General features: G+C 54.9%; 1 protein-coding gene and 1 long non-coding RNA gene across 2 annotated transcripts in view; one reads left to right on the top strand and one right to left on the bottom strand.

Annotated features, from left to right (window-relative positions):
* FAM222A (family with sequence similarity 222 member A) overlaps positions 1-7498 on the bottom strand; it is a 61253-nt gene extending 53755 nt beyond the window's left edge. Inside the window, exon 1 of the mRNA XM_024977471.2 lies at positions 6452-7498. The gene's annotated coding sequence lies outside the window, so the exon portion shown is untranslated. The remainder of the gene's footprint in view (positions 1-6451) is intronic.
* A 1452-nt stretch (positions 7499-8950) lies between these two features.
* Positions 8951-18219, top strand: LOC132342633 (uncharacterized). Its single transcript, XR_009491098.1, has 3 exons — positions 8951-10947; positions 14458-14614; positions 16802-18219. It is a non-coding gene; the product is annotated as an uncharacterized lncRNA (long non-coding RNA).
* Positions 18220-18440: the final 221 nt, after the last annotated feature.

Genomic DNA, 18440 nt, shown 5'->3' on the forward strand with positions numbered 1-18440 from the left:
AAGGATCCTTCTCGTGACAGCCCCAGTCAGCCCAGGGCCCTCACAGGCAGAGGACTAGTAAAAGCTTGTGCCAACCTGACTTCCCTTGTGGTCCAGTGGATAAGAATCCGCCTGTCTATGCAGGGGACACAGGTTCGATCCCTGGTCTGGGAAGATTTCACATGCCACAAGGCAACTCATCCCAGGAGCCACAACTACTGAAGCCCACACGCTGTAGAGCCCATGCTCCACGAGAGAAACCACCACAGTGAAAAGCCTGCAGACCGCAACGAAGAGCCGTCCCTGCTCGCCGCAACTAGAGAAAGCCCGCACACAGCACAGAAGATCCAGAGCAGCCCCCCGCCAAAATAGACTTAATACAAATAACAAAGCTTGTGTGGATAACGAAGGGGAGTCTATTGACCTGCCACGTGGTCCCGGGCCGTTGCTTCACCTTGCTGAGCCTCAGTGCATTCACCTACTCACCTCGGACCAAAACGCCCTTCCCGGAAACATGAGAGGATTAAAATGCCAAAGCGGAAAGCTCTGTCTGGCAAACAGATGGCTAGCAGGGTCCTATGATCCCCGTAAACGGTGAAATGTTGACAGAAGTCCCCGAAGCTAGCAACAGAGAGTGCCTCCTCCTCCAGGGAGCCTCCCTGGCTACTACAGCTGGAAGTAGTCATTTCCATCTCTCATTTCCTAGTGGGCTTTGGAAGGCTGAGGGCCCCAGAGAGCAGGGGCTCTATCTGCCTTATTCTCTGTTGTTGCTCCTGGCACTGGCCTGCACACTGTGAATTCCTGTATTATGGCGCTCCACCCACCATACTGGGATGGTGTGTGTCTGAGACCTCACCACCTTTCAAGGCAACTAGGCTTGTTCATCTGTGCATCCCCAGCTCCTGGCAGGGAGCCTAGCACAGAGCTGTGAATCTCCCTGAATGAACGGATGAACAAAAAGCCAAAACAGCAGTTCCTGTTTACTGCCTACTTGCTGTCGGTTCCTGCCAAGCCGCACAGCTGCCCTCCAAAGTGGACCTCTGGCCCACCTGACAGATGAGGAGACTGAGGTCATGTGGGAGCTGATGCGGAAAGCCGAGCCGCCAGTTCAGGCCTGGGGACTGCAGGCCAGGAGGCCCTGCCACCTCCGCTTCTCCCTGTGCCAAGCTCAGGACTGGACTTTGCAGGGCAGCTGCCCCTGCCTTGGCAGCGAATCCTGGAGCCGACAGCTGGTGGCTGGACCTCCCTCCTCCTCCTTTAAGGGAGGCCCCGCCCCACAGACTCTAGGTCATTAAGTCCTGAGTCATTAAGTCCCCATCCGCAGGAGCCTGTTCACAGTCAGCCCCGGCCTTATCCTCGACCCCCCGGGCCTTTGTCCCCAGTGCCCTCGGCACAATGACAGGGGCTCCCAGGGCCCCAAACAGCTGCTGTGGCCAGGATGCTGGTTTGCTGTGGGGCCAGGAGGACTGCCTGGGGCCTGGGCCTGAGCCCACCTAGCTCTGAAAGGCTCAGTCTGAGCTCCCCCAAGCTTTCCACACACTCAACCTCATCCCACCCACAAGCCGGTGAAAAAATTGCTATTACGCCCTTGATGAGGCAAATGAGGCCCAGAGAGGTAAGGTGACTTGTCTGAGGACACAGAGCCAATGAAAATGGAGCCAGGGTTCATCTTAGTCTGCAAAGCCCGACAAGGCTGGCAGACTGGCCTCAGGGTGCCCAGATCACACTGCACCCCTCCCCACCAGGTACCCTCACTGGCTTCTGGCTGCTCCTCTGGACAAATCAGGTACTTAGCTCAGCACTCAAGGCCCTGCACACTCCTGTAGCTTAACTCCTTTTAACCTCCACCCTCCTATAAGCTCTCCCTGCCCTTCTGGTCATGCCCCTGCATTCTCCAACTCCTTCCCAGTGACATCCCCACTCGCTCCCCAGTGGGCAGATCCAGCCAGTGCTCCGGGCCCAGAGCAAAAGTCTCCTCTATCAGAAAGCCCTCCACGACCAGCTTCAGTTTCCCACCCGCCCAGTGTCCCTCCTCCAGCCCTACTCTGGCTCTGTGTAGAATTCAAGTCAGTTGCAGACTCATCTTACGCTCCGTGGAGGCTGTGGGCCATCTGATTCCTTAGAGCTTTGCCACTCAGACAGTGACCGGCAGGGTACCCTCAACCCTGATGCCCATTGTTTACTGAATGGAACCACAAAGGGGCAGGGGAGAGGGGGGCAGGAACCCGCGCTTACCCATTCCTCCCACACTGCACCTCTGCTTCTGGCTGTCACGCTAACAGACTTCATGTTTCTGCCCCTCCCTGGCTGTGTGACCTTGGGCAGTAATGTAACCTCTCTGTGCCCCCGTTTTCTCCCAGGTAAAATGCAGGTAGTAACAGCACCTGCATGTCTTAGGGTTATGACATAAACCCTGGGAGGTACCAGACAGGAATGATTACTATTATTATGTCTGTCTACACCCCACTTCAGTGGCCAGCACATGAATTTAAGGGTCAGACAGACTTAGGTCCTGACCACTTACTGGATGTATAATTCTGGGCAGGTGGCTAGTCCCCAGGGCCTCTATTTTTTCCATCTCTGAAATGGTACTAACTCCATCCTCAGGAACGCGCCCCCCAACTCCTCAATATCCACAACCCCCCTTTTGTTCCAGGCACGCAGCAGACACTCCAATATTTCTCAACTAACGAACCAAACGGTCCAGGTGGGAGGAATCCATCCGGCTTCCAGCCTCCTCCCCCCCACCCCACCCCCTCCACCCTCCAGAAACCCCCTCCCCACCCCCAAGCCCGTGCAAGACTAAAATAGTCATTAGGCAGATTTCAAAAGATGTCAGTGGCTTATAATTATAGTCGACATCCTTCTGAGATAAAAGTGATTACCTTGGATGCAAATCACTTAGCAACCAATCAGGGCGGTGGGCGGCGCCCACGGAGGTGACCGGCCAGCGCACAGCCCGCCCCACACCGGGAGAGAAAGCGCACAATAGCTCTTGACACGCAAATGGGTTAACACAATAAAGGCGGCTCCGGCCGCTGCTGGGGGAGAGCAGCAATTCCCGGCCCGCGGGAGGTAATAAAGCGGCCCTTTTGTGCGCGCCTCCCGGTTCTCACCCCCGCCCCGAGCCCAGAGGAATCTCCGCCTGATTGAATTACGGTTCATGAATATGAGCTGCTCGGCTCGCTTCCTCCCGGTTGGAGAGTGGCTGGAGGGAGGAAGGGGCGGAAGGGAGACAGGGGAAGGGGACCCCCTGGTCAGGCCCCAGGCCCCCCTGGGACTCAGATGAGAGCCACGTGTGCTCACCACGTGGGGTGCCCTGGGAAGGCGGGTGGGAGACCCAGCACAGGCAGTTGGAAAGATGAGGGTCCCTGACCTGCCCTCGGGTCTTTGATCTTTGGCTCCAAAAGGGACTGGAAGAGCCATTCAAGGCCCAGGTTCTGCAGATAAGGCTACCACTGGCCATGAGCATGTGCATTTATGGGAGGCTTGTGATATGCCATCGCCTGTCCTCAGCCCTCAGTGAATCCTTTAACACTGATGCTATCCTCCTTACCGAGGAGGAGACTGAGGCTCAGAGAGGCAAAGCTACTCACCCAAGGTCACACAGCCAACAAGTGGGCTCTTAATCATGAGCCCCTGGGTGTTAAGAAACCCAGACTAGTCCAGCCCTGGCCCACAACTGTGCAGCTCAGAAGGTGGGTGGGTGAGCTTATATGGAATTAAGGCCTGTGATAAGGATTACTGCGGGGGTGGGGGGTTGGTGAGGGGGGCAGGTAGGAAGCTAACCTTGAGAGAGGAGACTGCTCAGAGGTTTCTGCCCCTCCCTGCACGGGACTGGAAGGGATGTCCAGGGTCACTGTCCGAGTCAGAGGAGCCCACACTGGATTGTCTCCCCTGCTTAAATCTCTATCACTTAAGTCTCCGGGACAACCCCCCACCCCCACCCCCAGGGCCACCTCATCCCCTCATCCAGCATACCCCAGCACTCAGGCCTGCTACGTGGCCCACTCCCAACGCCCAGAACACTCTGCCACTCCCCTGCCTGGCAGGTCTCCGTACGGAGAGTCACATGGCACCCCTGCGTAGGGCCCTTCCTGACTCGCAGGCTGAGTGGGGAGCCAAAGCTATCACTGCTCCATCAGCATCCTGTCTTTACCACCAGCTGCGGGCCAGCCAAGGGGGTCCCCGGGTTTCAGTGTGGGAAGACACATAGGTGAGGCCAGACTCCCTCCATAGCGATGGCCCCTGACTCGTAGGGGGACCCTGGCTAACAAGTTGCAGTGCTTCCCTCTACCTATGGAATGGGGGCGAGGGGGGGCAGTGTGGTGGGGTGGGAAGACCTGGGGACTCAAAACTCTGTGGCTGCCTGGCTGAGCACCTCTGTTTGCGCTTTAGTTTCCTCATCTGTAAAATGGCACAGCACATGAGCTACTGTAAGGAGTCACTGAGATCCCGTAAGATGCCTGGCACAGGGAGAGACACCGGGTAAGCTGGCATTCCCTCCTGCTTGTCGCCTGGTGTTGTTGCCAAGCCCATGGAAGGGAACAGAAGGAATCGCCCAATTCTGACAGCCGCTCCCTCCGCCTTGGCTGTGGAAGTGTAAATACTCCACGGAAGACCTCCAACTGCCTGTGTTTGTGGGTCTCTGGCGCACACTCTGAGTTTGTTTCTAAACTGGGAAGCTTCGAGAGGCGGCACAAACAGCCCTTCTGCCCACCTCTCCCACTTCTACCCCCATCTGCCGTTGCTCTGTCCTTGGAAGCCTGTGTGTTTAACGACACCGTTTCAGCTGAAAATATCTCCCTGCCAAGCTCCCCCGCCCCCCCCCCCCCGCCCCACCCCGGCCAAGCAGATCCACTGATATTTATCGACTTGTTAATCTAGCTAGAGAGCCTGGTAGGCGAACACAGTTGGGGGTGGGGGGTGCTCGCTGCGTAGAGACGGGGGCCTGGCTTCTCATAATGACCTCACACACACTCCCCCTCTGCTGTCACCCCACTCCACGCCCCTGAAGCAATGACACAGTTCTTTAACCTTTTCCTAGAAATGTGATCACAGCAGTTTCACCCACATCCGACACCAGCAGCAATTGCTGGAAGGGAACTTAGAAGGGGAATCAAAGAGTCAGCAGCAAAATGCTGCTCTGGGCCTTCAGAAGGAACAGGGCCAGGGCTGGGGTGTGGCAGGGAAGAGAAGGCTGCTGCCTGACCCCTGTCCAAGCTGGCCCCTGGCAGGGGCACGCTTATCCAGACCTTGGCACCGATGGGCCTGACTTACCCTCCATTCAACTTAATGAGCACCACACTGTGCTTGTCAAATCATCTTAAACTCCAACAGGAGAGTGGGGCAGTCAGGAGATCAGGCTTAACCAAGGTCCTGTCATCTTGGGGTTGAGCAGCAGGGGTAACCTCTGGACTGGAGGGGCAGCCAGCAGCAACTCCTCTGTTCCTTCCCTGGCTGGGGGGGGGCACCCCTGTTTCTCTAGGCAGAAGCAGTCTGATTTAAGGCTGGGGGCCCGCATCTCTCTGGGGACCCTGGGAACTTCAGCCTGGGGTCAGGAAAGCTTTCCTCTTTTGAAGCATCCCTTTTGAAAGCAGAAAGTTGCTCAGCTTGGGAGTCCTGTGCCCCGGGGCACTGCCAGGCTATACCGGCAAAGCTAAACACCTGTCTTTGGGTGGGGGGGGGGCAGGAGCATTAATAGGGACAGACAGCTGGCACTGCCTCCCTTCCCTCACCCCATCAGGGTGCTGGGGATTTAGGTCAGAGGACTGCAGTTGTGGGTGGGGGAAGTCTGATTTCACTCCTCCAGGACCCAAAGGCATCCAGCCTCGCCCACGACCCCGCCCCCTCCGGCCTTGGGTCAAGACAAGTCGCGTTGCCACGGCAACCCCAGTGACGTCAGAGGTCTGGCAGTGACGTAACAGACGACCCCAATGGGGAACGGATCGTCCCCGCGAGTTCTTTGTAGGAATGCAGGCGGCCAGATGAACCCTGCTACAGTCTAGGCTCAGAGGGCACAATCGCCAACACATCCACAGGCATGGTCGGGACTCCATGTCCCCTTCTGGGCTGATGGCCCTTGAAGAGATTCCAGAGGCTACTTGGGAGAAGCCCAGGGTGTCCAGTGCCGGCCCTAACCCCTCTAAGACGCGGGAGTTCCTGGGGAATTTTCAGACGACTGAGCTGCTACCTTTGTCTGTTGGCTTTAGGGGTGGGGTGACCTTTCCTCTCCGGCAAAAGCCCCACCCAGGGCCCTGCCGGAGTCCTCACAATCGGCCCCCGATGTCCACTCTGGCAGGCAGGCCGGTCTGGACAAGTTGTGTGCGGAGGGGGCGGGGGGAAGGGAAGGGGCAGACAAGGATGCTTCAGGATCCCCCACAGCCCAGGGCCTCTTTATTTCCAATCCGGCTGCCCCGACACCCGAGACTGCCCCCAGTTTCATCCTAGAAGCCCGCCCCGCGGAACTCACCGAATCAGCCAGGCCGTCGAAGGGCACCAGGTCTCAGCGGGGACGACTCTCCGCTCGCTGGGTTGCAGCCATGCAGAGCTGGCAGAGGCTGCCTGAGGAAGCCCCCCTTGGGGGCCGATGCCTCTCTCCAGGTGGGAAGGGACGCTGTCGGTGAGGTCGATCCAGGCTCCGGCCCGCGCCGTCCGAAGTCCGGGGTGGGGGTTCTTTCGGCTCAGCGAGGGTCGTGCCCGCCAGGCACCCGGGCCGCTCGGGCGCTCAGGCGGCGCATCCTCGCCGGGGCCTGTGCTCACCGCGTCCGGCGGGCGGCGCTGCGCCTCCCCTCGGGGTCCTGCTCAGGGCTGCAGCTCCCCGGGGCGCCCTCTCAGCCCGCGCCAGGAGCCCGGCGGCCGCGGCCCCTCTAGCCGGCCCCAGCTGCAGCTTGTCTTTGTTGCTTCCTCTCGCTCGACCGCCTGCCCGAGGCTTGCAGCTCTCTGGTTTGCCCGAGGGTGGGGGGGTCGTCTCCTCCGAGGCTGCACGCACCTGCAGCGGCCCGGCTTCTCGCCGGGCATGCACCGGCCCCCGCAGGTTGCAAAGAGCGGTGGCGAGAACGCACCGGCCCCTCCTCCTCCTGCTCGGAGCCCCGGGTGTTGGGGGAGGGGAAGCCGGAGAGCAGCAGCAGCCGCGGCGGCTGCAGCGGGCGGTGGAGGCTCGGGTGCAGCCCCGGGGGCCTCGGCGCCGAGAAATAACCAGTCCAGGTGGCGCTGGGCGGATGTGGGAACGGCCCGGAGAATGGTGCACTGGGCGTTCGAGCTCTCCAGCTGCAGTAGAACCGGCGCGCGCCGGGCTCTCACGCGCCCATGGCCCCCGGCGGCGCGCGGGAGCTCCCGGGGCCTCAGCCTTAAGCCGCCTGGCGCGCGCCGGCGCCTCGCCTCGCCTCGGGCCCGGGTGCCGCGCGCCGCGCCCCACAAGCGGCGTGCCCTGCTCTTCGCCTCCCCCGGTGCCGCGCGCAGCCTCTCAGCTGAGCCACCGGCTCGGCTGTCCTGCTCGCTGCTCCGCTCCGGCCCGACTGACAGGCGCTAGCGCCGGCAGCCGCCGCTGCGTCTCGCCCCCCTCCCGCCCCCTGGAGCCTGGTCCAATCAGTGACGGCCGAGAGGCGGTTACCAGGGTGACGCGGCGCCGCGTCCTGTGGGAGGCGGGGCCGGGGGCCGCCACGCGCGCTTTTCGCGGCAAAATTCAAAGGCCGGTAGGGCAGCTCTCCAACCTCCTCCCCCAAGCAGGGGCGAGGCGGGGCCTGCCTCGTGAGGACTGCAACTCCCGGCCTACAGCGCGCCGGCGCCAGTCGTAGGGGCCCCGACTGGGGGCGTAGGGCATGCTGGTACTTGTAGTCCCTTTGTCGGGAACCAGGAAGGGTGGAAAAACTAGTATCATTTTATTGAGCACCTATGCCACTCCAGTACTCTTGCTTGGAAAATGCCATGGACGAAGGAGCCCGGTAGGCTGCAGTCCATGGGGTCGCTCAGAGTCGGACAGGACTGAGCGACTTCACTTTAACTTTTCACCTTCATGCATTGGAGAAGGAAATGGCAACCCACTCCAGTATTCTTGCCTGGAGAATCCCAGGGACAGGGGAGCCTGATGGGCTGCCGTCTATGGGGTCGCACAGAGTCGGACACGACTGAAGCAACTTAGCTGCAGCAGCAGCAGCATGCGGTAGCACAAGCTAGGTGCGTTGTGTGCATTGTTTCACTTATTTGGGGAGACACCCCAATGAAGAACTTGTTAAAAAAAAAAAAAAAAAAAACCATAAAAGAAGCTAACAAGTATGTAACCAAGTACTTTACGGAATCCTCACCCACAACCGTATTAGATAGGTATTATCGCCCCCATTTTACAGATGAAAAAACGGATATAGCAGGCACTATCATTATACTCCCAACTTACAGAGGAAATTGAGGCTAAAAGATGTGAAGTGACACTCCAGAGTGTTTTTGCCCCAGTTCTTGCTGTTGGCAGTGGCAGATTTTTGGCATCACAGCTGACATATGTGGAGCACTAACTACATAACCAGGCCCGGTGCTGAGCTTATTGTAAGTTTCACCTCAGGAGATCCTCACCACACGCGTGGGAGGTAGACAGTGGTACCCCCTCCCTGCCACTTAGTGGACGGATGGGGAAACAGGCATAGTATCACCTGAGGTCCAAATTTTGACTCCATCAAACTACGCACCTTGCCTTTTACTTTCGAAGCAGTTTAATAAGCTCTCGTTGCTTCTGCCTGATAGCCTGCCTGCAGGTTGGCCCATTTCGCAGTCCCATTTTACAGCTGGAGAAATTGAGCCCTGGGAGGGACATTTCCCCTCAGTTGTCATATGTCCATCACACAGAAAGTTGAGGAGCCTGCTTTCCAGGAAACTTCTCAGGATCCCTAAAGAAATGCAAAGCAACAGTCAGAACTCCTCCCACCACACTCAGGCTGTGTCTGTGTGACCTTCCCACTCCACACACCCCCAGTCCCACAACACCTGGATGGGATTCTAGCTCTGGCCTATGGACTTGGAATTTATCTTCCTGGTTCTGTGCCTCAGTTTCTTGTCTGTGCATCACAAGGACCTTACAGGCTGGTGTGAGAGCAAAGTGAGTTATTGCCTGGAAGGGAGTTGGAACACAGTAAGTGTTCAATAAATGCCAGCTGTGGTCATTCAGGTGCAGAGGGCTCGGAGACCTTGGCAAATGTACCTGGTGGGATGAGCTGATTATAGCCGGGCCCTAGCCTACTTCTAGGAGCCAACCCACACCTACCCAGAGCCTGGGAGAGGTGCCCACCGGGGAGCTCCAGCACCGGCTCAAGTAGGCCACCCGCCGCCTTATCTAGGACAGATGCTGGCCCTGTTTCAGGCCGCCTGCCATGTACACCATTCCCAGCAGCTCCTCAACTCTGAGCCCTGCTCTATTTCTCCCCCACTGTCCCACCCACACCACCCGGGTCGGGGGTGGGGAGCTGGAGTGGGGGAGGGGGTTCACCTGGAAACATGATCTGGCCACCAGCTGCTTCAGCTCCTGGGCCAGCCGCCAGAGCTGCCAGTGACGTCAGGGTGGGTTGCCCAGGAGACCTGCTGGGTGGACTGGGTGTGGACAGGTGGGGAGAATGCTAGGTGGACCCGGGTCAGGTGCAGGGCAAGGGACAGAGACAATCAAAACTCAGGGAAGAGAGGGCTGGAAGGGGAGAAGAGGGCGGGGACCACACCACTGCCTTTGCAAAGTTTGGGATTTTTTTCTATGGGAGGTTACCATGACTTAATACCTACTATGTGCCAAAGCGCATGCTCAGGGCTATTTATATCACATATTTCTATGTCCTTTTACACTCACTGCAACCCTGTAAGATCTATTCTGTTAGTATCCACATCTTATGGCCAAGGACGGCCACGTGACTTGCACAAGGTCACGCGATGACAGATCAGGATCCCAAACACCAGAGCCCCTGACCTTGATTTATTATGCTCTGTGCCAGCCACTGACTGACTGGGTGTGACCTTGAGGGCAAGTTTCTTCTCCTCTTTGGACCTCAGTTTCCTCTGCTGTAAAATGGAGGGTGGGGCTCATAACCCAGTCCTGCCAGTCAGACTCTGGAGCTGGCACCCACTTCCCACCTCAGTAGTTTCCAAAGACCCCAATGTGATTCCAAAGTGCAGCCAGGAGGTTGGATGATCTCAAAAGGCCCCTGCACCTCTATGAGTCCATGATGTGCTAGATGGTGTGACTTCAGGCCTCGGGAGCTATATAGGGATCTCATCTTTCAGGCATCCCTCTATCCCTCCAGGCAGCTGGACGTCCCTAGAGATGCTCACTTATACCCCACATACAGGCTCAGTGCCACCGTCCCACACCACTCCCCACAGCCCACCTCCCTGAGGTCAGACCCTCGTACCACTGCCCCCTAGCCTCCCAACTCTCAGCCTTGACCCAGCCATTCCTTCCTCTTGGTTGTGTCCAATAACTCCACATTATGTGAATGGAGCCAGCGTCAAGATGGATTTGCCACGGTCCATAGAATCACTAGGCAAGTCAGCCCCTGAACATTGCGCCGGCTCCAGCCAGGGGTCCTAGAGGCCTCAAAGGGGAAAGGAGACAAGAGAGCACCTCGTTCCTCACTGTACTGTATGCCCCCTACACTGCAGCCTTGCTAAAATACCTGCACATCCGCCCAGCTGTGTCTCTGGCCCCCAGGCCTTTGCCCAGGCTGTCCCCTCCATCTAAAACATCCTCCTTCCTAGGTGGCTGACGCTTGTTCCACCTTCGGATTTCAGTTAGGCTACCACCTCCTCCAGGAAGCCTTCCCTGACTACTGCCATCCAGGCTGGAGCATTTCCCCTTTCATAGATGCACTCAGTCTGTGTCATAAAGGCTCACTTATGTATCAGTCTTCCCCACCAACCTGAGGCTCTGTGAGGGCCAGGGCTCATTTAAATTGCTTTATCTCCAGCATGGACGTGGCATACAGTTGGCACTCCATACAGGTTTGTTAAACTCATCTCTGAATCAATGGATGGATGTAGATGTAGCGCAGGTTTGTGTTTTGCTTTCTTGTAGAGGAGGAGCAGGGAGAGGAAGAAGAAGGGAGGTCAGATGGACTGGGTTTGAATTCTACGTGTTCAGGTTACCAGCCTTGTGACTCACCTGCTCTGTGCCTGTACTTTCCCATCTGTGAAGTGGGGTTAATTGCCACCTTGGTACTGCTCAAGGGACCTGGAGTCTGGAACCCTTGCGCCCACCCTCCCACACAGATAAGGTTCATCATGCCATGCTCACTGAGGCCTGATTATTCCCCCCCTTTAATTCTGCTCATCCATTCATTCATTATTGCCTAAGGACCTGCCATGAGCGAGGCCCTGGGAATGCAGCAGTAACCCAGACACAGCCCCTGGCCTTGAGAAACTCCATGAGGGGCAGACAGGTGACGAGCAGTTATCACCCAGGGCCACACGGAAGGAAAAACACAGCAGGCCCCTGACCCAGCTGAGGAGCTAGTGATGGTGAAAAGGCTGATCAGGTGTCCTGGGAAAACTGAGCAGGGGGTCGTCAAGGGCACAGGTGAGGGACAAGTTCTCTTGGCCAAGGGAACGGCCACTGAAAGTCCAGGGTCCCAGTGAATGTCCTCAGAGTGGAGGTGGCTCGCAGAGGCTGAGCTGGGGCAGGGGAGGGAGGCGAGAAGGCCGAGACTGAGCCTTTATTCTGGTAGGGGGAGCAGGCCCGGCCCAGCCTGCCTCCCCAGCCCCCAGTGGCCTCACCTGCCCTCATTGCCGTAATCTAGGCCAGAGCCTGGAGGGAAGCCGAGCCCCCATTGGTGCACGCCACGTAGGTTTTTCAGAGATAATTTAATCAGAGCTATTAATAAGCAGAAAAGAAAGAGCTCTTTATGCTTCTTCTGGAGAAAAGGAGAAAGAAGAAGCACGTGTAACCTTGTTACTCACTCAGCCCTGCCCCCAGTACCTGAGCCTGTCTCTGGGCCAGGCCTTGGGGGGATGGGGCAAAGGGGCCCAGCAGAGGGGGACTGAGGAGGCCCAGGTAACCTCTGGGGCTGGCCCGCCAAGATCCCTGACCACACCCCACCCTCACACCCCACTAGCCACTTTTGACTCCTCTTGGTTGCTTGAAAGCGCCAAACTGTTCACCTTTGCACGAGCTGTTCACTCTCTGACCTGTTCCCAGACCACTCTTCCTTCTGCTCTTTTACCCGCTGGCTCATTATCATACTTTAGGTCTCAGCTTAAATGTCACCTCCTCAGAGAAGCCCTCCCTGACTACCCTATCTGAAGTTCTCCCCAGAGCACCTCCCTTTTGCTTTTTCCCTTCCCCATACTTATCATGATTGGCAACTCTCTGAGCTCTGTGGGTTGACTTGTTTATTTCCTGTCTCCCTGTCTAGATTGTCAGCTTTGGGAGGGGTGGGGCTCTGTCATCATCTTCATTGCCGTGTCCCCAGCATCTTGAGTAATCACCGACACATACCAGATCCTCTGTCAATATTTGTATATGGAGCTGGAGAGGATTCTAGGGGCCTGGATGGTTGGGATAGGAAATAGGAGGTGGTAGGGGTCCCTTCCACTCAGGAGACCCCCTAGGAGAATGCAGGAACCATGAAATGCCCCCCATCCTTTGTTTCACTACTGGGGATCAGGGGGCCCCAGGGAAGGCCCTCACCCAAAGTCGTACAGTAAATTTGGGCCATAGGTGGCACTTGAACTCGTTTGGGGAGAATAGAGTTCCAAATGAGTCTCACCTTTGTGTTGAGGAGGATTCTGAGGCCTCACTCAGGATGAGAAGGGCAAGGCTACTGTGCTACCATTGATTAGTGATGTCTACCAGAGTCGGGGTTGGCTGTTCCCCTGCATGGAGTTTGAAAGAGCCCTGGACTGGCAGTCAGGAGGCTTCGTTCCTTCAACCAGCACTACCACCTTATCATGTGACCCCCTAGATAAGGCAGCCAACTTCCCTGGGCTTCAGTTTCCTCATTTGAAAATTGGGACTATTTACCTTGCTGCATGCTCAGTCATGTCCGACTCTTTGCAACCCCATGGGTTGTAGCCTGCCAGGCTCCTCTGTCCATGGGATTCTCCAGGCCAGAATACTGGAGTGGATTGCCATTCCCTTCTCCAGGGGATCTTCCTTACCCCGGGATCAAACCCGTGTCTCCTACGTCCCCTGCACTGGCAGACAGATTCCTTACCATGGAGTCACTTGGGATGCCCCTGTCTACCTTAGCCTTGCCTATCTCAAGGATTATAACCAGAAAATTGGTACAGTATAACGTTTCCAAAAGCTTAATGGGCTCTTTATAGGCATAATCAACTACTGTTACTGTAAAATACAGCAATGACAATAATAGCCACATCTATCTAGTGAGGCCTTGCTATGGACCAGGCAGTGAGTACCCCAGGTGCTTCTCATACGGAATCTATAAACCTTGCAACAGGCCACGAAAAGGACCCACTGGACTGTGTCAACTGGCCTTGCTGAAGGTGGCACAGAGCTCTTTAGTGAGTGGGACTAGGCTTTGATCCCTGGTAGGTCTCTTTGCATAGAGGATTTCTGACTTAGCTTAAAAACTAAAAAATTTGGCCGCACCAAGTCTTAGCCGCGGCACTCGGGATCTTCCATTGAGACCTGAAGGCTTCTTCCTAGTTGTGACTCACAGGCTCAGTTGCCCCACGGCCTGAGGGATCTTAGTCCCCCCACCAAGGATCAAACCCACTTCCCCTTCATTGGAAGGCGGATTCTTAGCCCCTGGACCACCAGGGAAGTCGTATAACTTAGCTTTAGGCCCTAACAAACCGGAAACAGTAAATGGAAGTGGGGGTGGTCCCAGTGACACCCCCGTCCACGAGCAACTCCCCCCACCCCACAAGGCATCTCTTCTCTCTGGCCAGCTGGACCTGGTTCTCTGAGCAGCAGGGTGATTCCAGGGGATTAAACCCAGTCCACCTCACCGCCCCTCTGGCCTGGAAAGGCCAGCAGGCCCTTCCCAGCCTGCCTGGCAGATTTCCTTTTGTACAAAAAGTTATTGACTTATCAAGGTTAAAATACATTCAGCGCGGGCCAATAAAACAGGGATACCGCCGCATCCCGGCTGTCATGTGCAGCCTGGTTTTCATGGCAACAGGCCCTCTTCTGCACATGAAACGGTTCAGTTGTGCAAAGTTCAGGCGTTACATAAACAGGGAGTTAACAGCAGCAGCAGAAATCAATGTCTGGCCAGGCATGGCCTGGGGAGATAGCATTGATTGGGTCCTGGTCGTCGATAGGCTGGGTCCCTGCTTCCTGCCCCTGTCGCCCTGGGCTCCCTCCCGCAGCCCCAGCCCCTGGCTCAGACCCAGAAGGCTCCAGGAAGGTGCCCCCACCCTCGCCCTGGAGCCTCTTTCTGGCTGGGATCCAGCGGGGAGGGGATCTGCTTTCTGCAGCCAGTTTATAAACCATTATTGCTCAGTGACGCCATTCCGCTCTTTAAAATATGTTCACGCCATCTTTAGCGAAGAAGGTATCCCTTGGCCTTTTAAGCCGTCCTTGTGACAAGGAAGAATCCCACTGCCTCTACGTTTAGCCATCAAAACCACTCGTACATCAAGACGTGACCTGATGGGGTCAAAGAGACCGGGATATGAGATTAAACTGGCTGTGCAGCCTTGGGTAAGTCACTTGGCCTCTCTGAGCCTCGGTTTTCTGCTTTCTAAAATGACAAGGATGACAGCACCTAGTTCACAGGTGTAGAGAAGAAATCAGGGGACACATGTGAAGCCCCTAGCTTAGGGCCTGCGTCAGGAAGCTGATGCTCTGTGTTCCTCTTCTACACAGATTCCATGGACTTCCCTGGCGGCCCAGTGGTTAAGACTCTGCCTTCCCACGCAGTAGGTGTGGATTCAGTCCATGGTCTGGGAACTAAGATCCCAGACACTTCAGGGTATAGCAAAAAAATAATTTTTTTAAAAAGGGTCGTCTACCACAGATATCGGGAGATACCTTGATGGAGCAGGAAAGGGCAGGGAACTAGAAAGGTGATCAGTTCAGTTCAGTCGGTCAGTCGTGTCTGACTCTTTGCAACCCCATGAACCGCAGCATGCCAGGCCTCCCTGTCCATCACTAACTCCAGGAGTCCACCCAAACCCATGTCCATCGAGTCGGTGATGCCATCCAGCCATCTCATCCTCTGTCATCCCCCTCTCCTCCTGCCCTCAATCTTTCCCAGCATCAGGGTCTTTTCAAATGAGTCAGCTCTTCTCATCAGGTGGCCAAAGTATTGGAGTTTCAGCTTCAACATCAGTCCTTTCAATGAACACCCAGGACTGATCTCCTTTAGGATGGACTGGTTGGATCTCCTAGCAGTCCAAGGGACTCTCAAGAGTCTTCTCCAACACCGTAGTTCAAAAGCATCAATTCTTTGGCACTCAGCCTTCTTTATAGTCCAACTCTCACATCCATACATGACCACAGGAAAAACCATAGCCTCGACTAGACGGACCTTTGTTGGCAAAGTAATATCTCTGCTTTTTAATATGCTGTCTAGGTTGGTCATAACTTTCCTTCCAAGGAGTAAGCATCTTTTAATTTCATGGCTGCAGTCACCAACTGCAGTGATTTTGGAGCCCAGAAAAATAAAGTTAGCCACTGTTTCCACTGTTTCCCCATCTATTTCCTATGAAGTGATGGGACCAGATGCCATGATCTTCGTTTTCTGAATGTTGAGCTTTAAGGCAACTTTTTCACTCTCCACTTTCACTTTCATCAAGAGGCTCTTTAGTTCTTCCTCACTTTCTGCCATAAGGGTGGTGTCATCTGCATTATCTGAGGTTATTGATATTTCTCCCGGCAATCTTGATTCCAGCTTGTGCTTCTTCCAGCCCAGCATTTTTCATGATGTACTCTGCATATAAGTTAAATAAGCAGAGTGACAATATACAGCCTTGATGTACTCCTTTTCCTATTTGGAACCAGTCAGTTGTTCCATGTCCAGTTCTAACTGTTGCTTCCTGACCTGCATACAGGTTTCTCAAGAGGCAGGTCAGGTGGTCTGGTATTCCCATCTCTTTCAGAGTTTTCCACAGTTTATTGTGATCTACACAGTCAAAGGCTTTGGCATAGTCAATAAAGCAGAAATAGATGTTTTTCTGGAACTCTCTTGCTTTTTCGATGATCCAGTGGATGTTGGCAATTTGATCTCTGGTTCCTCTGCCTTTTCTAAAACCAGCTTGATATTTGGGTTCAAATCCCAGTTCTACCACTAGCTGTGTGACCTTAGGCAAGTCACTTTACTAGAGCACAGGTATACAGTAGGAACTCAATACATATTTGCTGAGCAAGGAAATATGTATTGTATAATTGTAATGTATAAACTCCCCTGGAGAGCTGGCCTCACATGGGGTAGCTGGAGACGGGATGGCTAGGATGATTTAGGATGGCTGAGGAGGACAGTGCGGGGCACTTCCAGCCACTCAGGGTATGGTAAAGATAGCTACCCCATTGCTGAAATTCACAACCCTTTCCCAGGGTGAAATGACGCTGGGAAACAGAGCCCAGTGAGCACATGTAGCTGGGGTGACATTTCCAGGCATGACTGAATCAGCAGCTTTTGCCAATGAAATGTGAGCACGCATGACATGAGATGGGAATGTGCCTTTTTCTCTAAGCTTTCTCTCCTGCCCTAAGGCAGACAATCAACCCTTCCAGGTCAGGGCAGGGCCAAAGGCACCTGGATCCCTAAATCACTTGCGAAGGAAAGATGCCCACCTGTTGACCAACAACACAGGCTCTGAACTGGTAGGTGAGAAATGAACCTCTGTTGAGTTATGCCACTAAGATGCTGGGGTCTATTTGTTACAGCAGCTGGTGTTGCCATTGGGAGCTTGTGAGGCCTGGGAAGGACTTAGAACCACCCCTTCAGCCAGCACAGTCCTCTCCGCATCATGAGCTTCGAGGTTGCCCTTATTTGATAAGGGAACTACAGTAAAACATTAATGGTAAAATCTACATGGTGGATATTTGAGTGTCTACTGTAGATGTCCTCTGACTTTGCTGTAGGTTTGAAATGTTTCATAATAGAATTATTGAAAAAATATCTATTCCTATGTTTTCAAAATCTTTCTAGGAAGCTTAGGGTTTTAGAAAGTGGTCCTAAGGGACCACTAGTGAGTGGTGGGGGTGGGCAGAGGGAGCTGAAAAAGATAGAGCTCTGGCATCACCAATTTCAACCAGAGAACATTCAATTTCATCTCTTTTTCCTCTCGGAGCTCAGTGTGTGATTTAATTTGGAAACAAAAAAACAAAACAAAACCCACAACACTCTTCACTGTTCCAAAGATGAAAGGTTTGAAAGCCGCTGAGCTCAGCCCTCCCATGTTGTAGATGGAAAGAGTGAGGTCCAGAGAGGGGGCGGCACTGGCTCCAGGTCACACAGCGAGCCAGTGGCTGAGCAGGAACTCAAACCCAGGTCTGACCCCCAGGGAAGAGTTTTGCACCATGGCTTTCTTGAGGGGCTCTGGGGGTCTCCATCCTGGGGCTGCTGGGAGGCAAAGAGGGAGGGTTGGGTGTTAGGCAGGTGTCTTCACACCCTCAGCCTTCAGCCAGAATCCACTGCTTTGCCGTCATATATTGGGTTCCAAGGTATTTGACCAAATAGTTTTGTGGGTGGGGAGAGCCTGCTGGGAGGCGATGGGGGAAACACTGGGGAGGAAGGACTTCAGTGGGGCCAAGCATTTTCCGGAGTGGGATCCTGCCCCCTCCATCCCCGTACTACCCTCTTCCCTCAAGCTGTGGTGAGAAGATGGATGGGGGGAGCCAGGGCTGGGACAGACCACTCAGGAATGATGGATTTGGTCCCCAGTCAGAAGCCTTTAGGGTCATCTGGGGTCATGAGCAGAGGTGAGAGGTCACCCAGCCAGGGCAGGTGGGTCAGCAAAGGACAGGGACAAGGAGTTGGCAGAGAGGTCCAAGGGCTGGTGTGTACCCAAGCCTGGGACTCCTCTAGTACTAGCTCATTCATTCATTCATTCCTTGACCCCAGGATGCCAGGTCCTGGGCTGGGCACTGGAGGTTCCAGGATAAATGGGCATCGTTCCTGTAGGTGAGGGCAAGTGGAAAAGAGAGAACACTGCCATTCACCCTAGCCCTTGCAAACGACCAACCATGACCTTGGGAAGGTCTGAGCTTCCGTTTCCCCAACTGGAATAACAGGTTGATAAACCTGTGTGACATTTTTGCCACAGAGCTTGGTGGGAAGAAATGGTGGTTCTCTTCCCTAGGCTTTCAATTAAAAGAGAAGGGCTTCCTCACCCCATCTGGGCTGTTTCTGGGAAGACAGGAGCATGGGTTTGAATCTTGATTCCACTTACTAGCTGTGTGACTGTGGGCTAGTCACTTCCCCTTTCTGAGCCTTGGTCTTAAAATGAGCATAATGATAATTAGTAACAGCTTTACCTAATGGTTATGAGGTTTCCCTGAGGTTTCAATGAGTTAATACATG

This window comes from Bos taurus, chromosome 17 (genome assembly GCF_002263795.3).
Source record: "Bos taurus isolate L1 Dominette 01449 registration number 42190680 breed Hereford chromosome 17, ARS-UCD2.0, whole genome shotgun sequence".
Lineage (NCBI taxonomy): Eukaryota > Metazoa > Chordata > Mammalia > Artiodactyla > Bovidae > Bos > Bos taurus.